Raw genomic sequence first — 9926 nt, 5'->3', positions numbered from 1 at the left:
AACTTGTTACACCACGACTGTGAGAAAAACATCATTGTTTCAGTTCCAATGCGGAAATAATGAACGAGTCAATGACTGATTCATTTCTAAGGAGTTTATTTAAATCATTAAATAAGAACCAGAAGGACTCGAACAGATACTTGATTCTGTTATTTCCTGTAAGGTGACTACCCTTAACCATGTAAATGCACTGTTTATATAATCTAATCTATTCTTGGATACATTACTGTATCGTTGTCAAAACGTGTCCATCGTTTCAGGGTTGAAGGAACACATTCACTGCTCAATTTTAAAGTAAGATCTTCTTTTGCAGAGGGAGATATATAGATATAAGGGCAAGGTATGCGGTTGCTGAACCAAACTTGAAAAGATTGAAAGGGGGGGGGGGGCAAGAGCAGTAACTTTGTAGCCAGACCACATAAATCAAACCAGACATTAGCAGTGTAGCAAATGTAGTGAATCAAAATTCTAAGTTAGTGAACAAATATTACCCTCTGGAAAAGTATTATCCAAGAAAATACTTTACAGAGATCAGAGTACTCCAGGAAACAATGAATAGTTTAAGAAAATTGTCATATGTTTTGCATCTGGGAGTGAAAGTTACCATAATGAAACAGTAAAGTCTCGCACTTGAAATTGACAGCCAGTTTATGTAATAATTTAAAGAACCTCTAGGGACTAGCAACTTTGGCTGAAAGATTATAAGTACAACAGCAGAAACATTTCCCAGACTTTGGAGAGGATCACAACTTTTCAACTATGGAAATTGCAACCTCTTGGGTGTCATTTTGTTCGAGGTTATCAATTGATGCAAGTTTACCTTGTTTTTCACATTATTATAAAACTCTAATGTGACAATATTATATACAGTCATGCTAATGTGCCGAGTATGACCATAGTTATAAAACAAGGTCTTTATTAAGAGAAGCCTCCCCCAGTGAGAGAATGAAAACAACATTACATAGTGAACACTGAAGTATAAACCAAGTACTGATTTATGTGTTACCTTCCTTTGGTTGACTGTAGGAACACAACATATTAAATTAATAGAGAGTAACATACTGCTAGGAAAGAAATGTAATAACAAAGAAATATATGGCCAAACAAATAGCTTCCTTTGCCTGGTCAAACTAAATAAATGTATAAATTTCTAATAAACACATTAGTTTCTAATAAACAGGGTAGATATGTAGAAATTTCTAATAAACAGGGAAGATAGGTTTATAATTTGAAGAAAAAAAAAAAATTTGAATAAATTTCAAAATCTCATCTATAATTTACAGGAGTAAAAAACATATTTATTTGATAAAACTGTTACTGATCCAGACATTACACATAAGAGGACCCAGTGCATGGTATTAGATAATCATGAAGGAAGCTAGGTTTATGTCTAGCAACACTAACATGCCTTGTATACAAAGAATACAGGTGTAAGCATCATCATCTGTCTAAATCATTCAAACTAACATCTGTTCTGAAATGGATGTATATCCCCCACATTGGTTATAAACATTAGCATTCTACCCATCAAAAGTCAATGAAAAGATATAAAGTGGATATTACAGCACAGCTGGACACTCAATGAGCTGTGAGGACATGAAGATACAGTATTACTAACAAGTATTATACCAGCATTGTTGAATTACAAATCAGCTGTTTGACATTGTAGAAACAAAGTCATCTGCTTTTCATAAAATCACCCGGAAGTACACAAAATGTGATATTAATCTCAGATGAAATTCTGGTCGGTATTTTCAATACTCAATATCTTTGAAAGCCGACAGGGTTAACTATCTGCTCTAGTCAGTTTAAGTCTCAATACGTGTTTGTTGATGAATTTCGGAAAACAAAATTTCTGCGGCAGATTCAATGTTTCTTATTCTAAATGCACTCTGAGACCAGGTGGGTTTCATGGAAAAAAGCTGTCGCAATCGAAAGAATGAAATTTATTTTCTGTTGCCCTTACGGCGCGAAGGTCATAAACAAAAAGAGATTTGATTGGGCATGATCTCTTTGTAGAAGTTTGTAGAATCTACGGACTCTTTAATAAATCTGGAGAATTTTATTCAGCTCAAAATGTTTAACGACAGATAACTCAATAAAATAATGAATGATATTGATTTGGAAGTCGCATAGATTGGTGTCATTTTCAACTGAACTTTTAGTGCAGTAAGCTGGAAAGGTTGAAGTTTAAATTTGGCAAGTTTACACGTACTGAGAATTTAAGTCTTCTGATTCACAAAGTTGCGCTTTTACTTAGCAGCATGTTTATTTTCTTGGGGATTCCTACTCCTCCTCCTCTTTAATATTTTGGTGCTTTCCTTCTTCCAATATTTTAATAATTTTCTTTTCTTATCTCTTTCACCAAGCTAAAACTCTTAACTATACACTTAAGAGCACAAACTGTTGGAAACTAAAGTTTTCACATGAAGGCCTTTAATTTAAATACAGATGAATGGAGAGGAAATGGATTGGGGGGGGGAGGGGGAGAGATGAAAAACGAAACGATTTACGGGGGAAGATGACAGTACTACATCATCAAATATATAAAAAGCCATGTTCCTGAAATATTTCTTCGATCATAAAAAATTCCCCAATGTTTTCTTCGGTATTTACTATCAGTTGTTGCAAAAACTAGGTTAATGTTTTGTTTTATACCAATAAAAAAACTATTCATGGATCAGCCGGCACTTGAATTTGTTTCAAAGGCATATTAAAATATACTCTAGGAGACTACACACTTCCCTGGTAACTCAGCCAAAGCGTGTGTGCTACGACAAGCCCCTCCCTCCAACTTCCGCATCCCCCACCCCCACCCCAAAAAAAAACATGTACCCGAACTGATTTGTCACTCAACAAAGGAGCAAAAACTTGATAAAATTTAAAAAAATCTATCTTAAAAGATCTGCAGATGAACTCTTAAGAGGGGATAAGCTGGGCATTAGAGTTGTATTTTTAGATGGAATGTAGAGAATTATGTCTTTTTTACTTAGGGATGTAACATATATGCAAATGATTTGGCCTTCTCTTTGTGGCTTTTCTTTTCTTTTTCCCTTTCTGCAGTTTGCATTGTAAATAAAGTTTGGGACAGTCAAACATCTAGTTTGGCTGTAAAATTGTGTTATTTGTATCCCACGTCTAAATACAGGGTGGGGGGGGGGGGATCTACAAGCTTCAAAAATTCAAGAAATTCTCATTTCAGGCTTATAACTTGGACAGCAAGAGTGCAGGATATCTGGAATGCACTCAATCAAATAAAGCCATTTCCTGTTTCCAGTTTGGAGAGGATAATAAATTTTTTCCACTGCAGTTAATAACAAGAAACGCACCCGTGCAACCAAAACAAAACTGTTCGGTATTACTCAAGAATCTAGAGCAGTTTCAATCTTTGTTTCCGGTACTTTGTTTGGCAGAAGCAATTAAGATAAAGATCATTTTTCAACTTGATGTCACCATCCCTATATAGAACTATTGGCACATTTTACTAACATAGCTAACTTTTATACAAGTTCTTTAGCCATACCTAGTGTGATTTTGGTAAAGTTCTGCTACTATTTTAAATACTAAACTTTCATACCAATGCTGTTCATGCTTCCATCGAACAATGAAGCAAAATTGACCATTCAGAAAAGTTCTGATTTGGCATTTCGAACTCATTAGTTAAAAAAAAAAATTAATCGCTTTTTAAAATTCAATGGTAAACAAAGATTATTGTCTTGATTTGATCGACTGCAGTCTTTACTTGTGTATAAATACTCCGTAGGTTAGCTCAAATTAAAGATTAAAGTTAAAACAAAGCAGAAAGCCAGCAGGCTTAATGATTCCTTGCCTTATAAGTATATAGATGGAATCACCTGATTGATAGAACAATTGAGGAATGTGACCTAAAGTCAAGTACCAGACCATCATAAAAAGAGTTCCAGATAACTTGACCATTACAAAGGTAATGCCCTTCTGAAAATTGATGACAATGACAGCCATAAGTGGACCCTCTCATCCTCTTAAAAGAGCAAGGTCAAATCCTGTGATATTTAGTGACATAGAATAGCCATTCATCAATGAAATAGTGATCAAAGTTAAAATAATGATCTGACAGTCCTTTTGGATGAAGGGATTAGGTCTGTCATATTTTTTCTCGTAATTTCCTTTTGGTGCTTAAAGGCATTGAAGACTCTCCCCAAACCGCGTGCGGCCATCTCAAAAAGTTAACTTTTCGTTGCTTGAAAGTGACATTTTGTTTGTGTCGCTACAAAATGCAGACAGTACAGTAATGAAACGTGATACCTTAGCTGGACCTGGGATGTCCATCTCTGCATTGTTTGTACACTGTGCTGTGGGTATTGACTGCGGCTGTATGTACTGACTGTACTCTAGTGTCTAATTACCAATGGTAGCAAGCTGTGTGTGTGTATTTTCTGGGATTGATGGTGGTGTCTAACACTTCTGTTACACCTCATTCGAAACTAGGTCAGATTTACCAGCATTAGACGTTTCTTTTTGTGCGAGTCTTCACACCTTTTAAAGACTTAATGTTGCTTGTCCCAGGCGTTCAGCTATTATGAGTGATGAACGGTTTTGCTGAAATATAGGACTAGGACTTACATTAGGTTTCAGAAATGGTGGCCAACATGGCCAAACTTTACATTTCGACCACTGACCATTTCAAATGCCTTTGACCTCAACAGAAACAAAAGGGTTCTTGTGCTCAAGAAGTTGCTTCCACGTAATTTGAAGATTTCCATTTCGAGTGTTTGAGCTAACAAGGTTTCAGACTTTGACCTCAAATGACCTTTGACCTCCACAGAAAACATTGAGTTTCTTCTACTCAATACAGTGCATCCACATACTAAGTATGAAGTTCATCCAGATCTTGATTTATGAGTTCTGTTCACCTCAAATGACCTTTGACCTCCACAGAAAACAATTACAATTTCTTCTCAATAAAGTGCATCCACAAAAAATGATCAAGCATTTTAAGAGGACACATCATCCCCATCATGTTTTATTTCCCAGTTATTGGATATACAGTATCATCTTTGAAGATAAAAAAGAAGTATTTTTGATTCTATATCTGTCACTAAGAGCAAGGCTGTTTCCTGGAATACAATCGTAAAGTCTTCTCTTCTACAAGTTAAGATGTGACTGAACTTTAGTTCAACACTACAGATGTTTTATATTCTTAAGACCCATATCAGTCTGGGATCAAATGTGCTTTGCAGAGGGCAGAGCACAGGCAAAGGACTTCTTGGCATTGCTTCAAATTTTCTCAGAGTTAACAACTTAAAAAATAATTTTAGTTCTGTTGACCTCAAGTGACCTTTGACCTCCACCGAAAACAATTATATAGAGTTTCTTCAAGTTTTCTCAGCGTTAACAACTTTAAAGTGACAGTGCCAATCATACATACTTATCCTACATGGTGAATAATTACAAGTGCAATGTATTATGTTCCCTTACTGTCTACAAGAAGGTATACACATTAAAAGCAGCATTTTGCATTTTGTCGCCGTTTTCCACTTTTTTGACAAGTCCATCAAGTTTTTTACAATCACAAAACAGCAAACAAAGATATTAGCCAAGTTTTTTCACTGCCAAAAGCATTAATTGGCAAGTAATTAAGGACATTTGTAGATAATGAGAAAAGTGTCCACTGACAAATTCCACATTTTATATTAATCGCATACAGTTCCCCCAACCCACTAGTTCGAATCCAACCAATCAGAGATGCAGGTTTAGTTATGAGCCGGTTGCTAAAAATAGATTCAAACGTCGAGTTGGTAACTTGGTACAACCAGCGAGCTGGACTCTAACAGCTCCCTGGTACAACTGCCATAGACAATCTACACAAATCAAGCATGGTGTTGTATTACGTATTGTCCAATGACGTTCGTAGCTTTTTAATATTCATATTATGGGCGAGGTTTATTCGGATCCCAACGGAAAAGATCTTCGAGAAAAACAAAGTTGAAAGTTGTAAATTTTTCGACTTTTATGACACCATTTGAAGTAAGATTTGAATAGATAAGCTAGTTATGTATGTCGTTATGGCATCGTGGAATCAGTGAGGTTGAGGCAGTTTTCTTGCCTGGTTTTGATCAAATATTTGATGTTGCAATCACTTACAACCATATTTTGTCTATCTGTTTCTTCAAAAGGGAAAGTAACATTTGTTTGATTTTCCACATTGCAAACCTTTAATATATAATTGTACAGAGTAATATTATGTGTCAGTTAAATGAAATGTCGGAGGATTGAATCAAGGGTATTTGCTCATTAATCTTGACCGGTGATGAAACCCATGAGAGTGTTTGTGGTGTAATCCATTTCAATCTAGTAGGCTTTTCCAGTCAGAATACTTGCTGACCCAACTCAACTTTATACTTGCTCTAACAATCCATGAGTCTAGTCTACCTGGTAACCTACAGTAGCAACGATGCTTGACCACCTGGTACCTTGATGGCCAGAGATCAGATGCATCCCTGAAGTTGGTGAATGATGCAGATAAGAAATCCATTAAGGATCAGAACCTAATCTCCCAAAGAATTAAGGAACTCTTAATTCTCCTGTGAGGTCTGTGTCATGTGTGAGCCTTTAAACAGACCAACCGCCATACTCTTTATCACTACTCCCAGACAGCTGTTACTTAAAGGGTCAAAGGTCACAGAATAATAACTGGTGGATTTACAACTATCTGGTATATTTTCTCTGGATTGAGAAGTAGATGCTGTCCATTTACATCATCACTTTTTGGTTCATAAGAGGTGAATATTGAATTCAAACACCAACTTCCAGCTAAAGACCTAATTTATTTTACACACTTTATTAATTTTGTGTTGAAAAATGGGCATGTAGAAAGTTGCTGTATTACATGTTAACATTCACCTGTTACTTTAGATACACAAGGTTCAGGCTATGTGGTACAGGATAACCCATACAAAAAAAGTCCTGCAGGAACCCTATAGGATTCCTGTGTATGGAACAGGATTCCTTCCAAACGTACAAGAATCCTTCATATGCATGCAGGATTCCATGATGCATGTACAGGAATCCTTCATAAGCATGTGGCCAAATCCAAACCATGAAATAGAGTCAATTGGAGCTGAGCATGGAGATAGTATGAGATCAACACCATAGAATAGAGTGAATTGGAGCTGAGCATGGAGACAGGCATGAGATCCACACCATGAAATAGAGTCAACTGGAGCTGAGCATGGAGATAGGCATGAGATCCACACCATGAAATAGCATCAATTGAAGCTGAGCATGGAGATAGGCATGAGATCCACACCATAGAATAGAGTCAATAGGAGCTGAGCATAGAGACAGGCATGAGATCCACACAATGAAATAGAGTCAATTGGAGCTAATCATGGAGATAGGCAAACTGTGCTGTGATAGCAGCAGGGATCAAGAATTACTTCCATCAGGCAAACGTGATCCACCACTCTTCACTTCTTGTTTGCCCTCTACAAGCTACTACCTTATAAAGGTTACAATAACATTTTGATAATTCATCTTCTATCCTTCTCTATGTTTACTCAATAACTGAGGATACATGATCACCCCTAACATGAGAGATAATACCTGACATGAACTTTAGAGTAAATAATTTACTTCACTGAAACTCTGAATCATGAGTTTGCTTGTTGTCTTGTTTACATAAACTTCAAATCAGGTACTTTCAATGAAATCAATATTTATTATGTTTATTCCATGGTAAATGACAACACTAGCTAACAAACAATGCATTCCGTGCAGGGATTAGTAACAGACAAAGAAATTTATTACCACATGAACAAAAATAACATTTCTCAATGTCTGAGGGCCAGGATTCTAGCAAAATAAAGTGGAACATTTGACAAACAAACTCACAGAATATATATACACAAACACACCCTACAGTGTCACATTGTAGCATACATCTATTGCCTCTACTACTCAGAAGTAGGGTAGGTCCTTTGTAACAACATTTTCGGATGGGTATCCATTATTTCCTAAAGGGAGCTAATTGTTAATTGTTTTCCCTCTGATAAGGGCCACTAGAGTGTGTTTCAAACACAAGATTATCAACTATTTGAAGCAGATATCATTTCCTGGATAACAATAGTTGAAGATCACTTGAAGATCTATTGTATATTGGGCCTGTTCACATCAATGGAACTGAAATTGACTAAGCTATGTTCACCCAAAACAAAATCATAACATGGTAGAACTCACAGATTGATTGTAGCTTTAAGTTTGGAGTTAACATGTCTACTCGGATTACATACTTTGACACATGTTGACTGCATGTGACCTTTGACCTGTACCGCAGCACCAAGCTCTTGTGAAAATCACTGTACAGCATAAACAGGGATGCCAGTAGGGTTTGCCTCCAGGGCCTGTAAATTGGAGGAACTTGAATGTCCCAAAGACTATTTAAGCGGAGCGCCACCCTGGTTGCGCGTAGCGTTACAAGAAAATTTTGGCAAAAAAATACCTCCCAGATCACCAGAAATGGCACTTCCCTGGCCTTGTAATGTTGCATCTGAAAGTTATTTTTATTTGAACTTTATTTTGAGATATCATGTTTTATAAATGTACACTTCCAAAAATGTAGATTAGAAAATACTATACAACACCATAAGATTAGAACACACATTACTGGTCATGTGTTTGATTCTTTAATCTTAAATGGCAGTTTTGTACTTAGCTTCAGTTTTTCAACTGGGGCGGAAAGTAAGCTTGCACAGGAAACAGGTTTTAGAACGGAAACCGGTGTTTGCCGACCGAATTTGGGTACTATATTTTATTTTAAGAAAACCAAAAAAACACAATTTGAATTGCAAAAACTGGAAGAAACAAAGTTAAAGCTTCCATCCATCATTTGTTGACTTTGGTTTCTCCTATTTATCGTTATTTTTGCAATATGAAAGTATATTGCAACAAGAGAAAGCTTTTCTGCTAGACGACATTGTCAGCTACGATCGGCACACGCCATATACCAGTGCTTGTGGGTGGATAGCTAAGCCTAACATAAGGCTATGCAGCCCTTATATACGTGAATCAGTAAGGTGACCTTGTAGTATTGAACTGACCTTGGTGGCCAACGTTAGTAGTTGTGAGAAGTACACACTCAAATGATGAGATGCAGTTCAAATTAAATTGTTATATCCAACGTGTTTGTCCTCTTTGTGTTGTTCTTATTATTTTACTTCAATTTAATAGTAGAGGATATGGAGAAAATCTTTTCAAACACATTGAGCACAGTTCGTGTTCAAAATACAATCGTTAAAACTTGAAAGGTACAATGCGCAATCCATAATGCCACAAACATGTACAGCCGTGCAACTTTAACGTAAACAATTTATAATCTTTGCAGACCCAATCCCGCTTTTGCAACCATATTTTGCAACGACGGTGAATTCTCTTCACTCCTTGAAGAGAAATTTATTTCACTGCCAAGACCCCACCCGCAAACATGGCTAGAGCCTCATGCAATTTGGTACCATTGAACACTTTGTCAGCCACTACTGAATTTATTGGATCAATGATATTGTAAAGCAAATTTTTTTACGATCTCCAATTGGTCATAATGGGGTTTACGTTCGGCCCTAATCTCCGAAAATATAACATCTTAATAGTGTGAATTACCAGAAAGAGCGTGTGGAACCAGAACCATATTTCCAAATAGTGCAAAAGCCGGAATTCCGGCTATAGCCGGAATTCTGGCATCCCTGCATAAACTATATATAGGGAGGGGGGGTACATACAGTAACCCATCAAGCCGTCTTGCAGCCCTGCATCCACATCAGTAACGAGTTTCCCTTTCACAACTCCAAGGATAGCTTTTATGGTTCAACAACAAACCTTCTACAACTGCAGGGAAAGCCCCATAACATCAACCAGCAGTGTTGGATTTCCCACCTCCACAGACACTATCAAAA

General features: G+C 36.7%; 1 protein-coding gene across 10 annotated transcripts in view; it reads right to left on the bottom strand.

Annotated features, from left to right (window-relative positions):
• Positions 1-9926, bottom strand: part of LOC139962986 (transmembrane protein 135-like) — a 55491-nt gene that overhangs the window by 26350 nt on the left and 19215 nt on the right. The gene's annotated exons all lie outside the window — the stretch shown is intronic.

The sequence above is a fragment of the Apostichopus japonicus genome, chromosome 21 (genome assembly GCF_037975245.1).
Source record: "Apostichopus japonicus isolate 1M-3 chromosome 21, ASM3797524v1, whole genome shotgun sequence".
Lineage (NCBI taxonomy): Eukaryota > Metazoa > Echinodermata > Holothuroidea > Aspidochirotida > Stichopodidae > Apostichopus > Apostichopus japonicus.
Note: the sequence above shows the minus strand (reverse complement) of the source record. Positions and strands in the feature narration are given on the sequence as shown.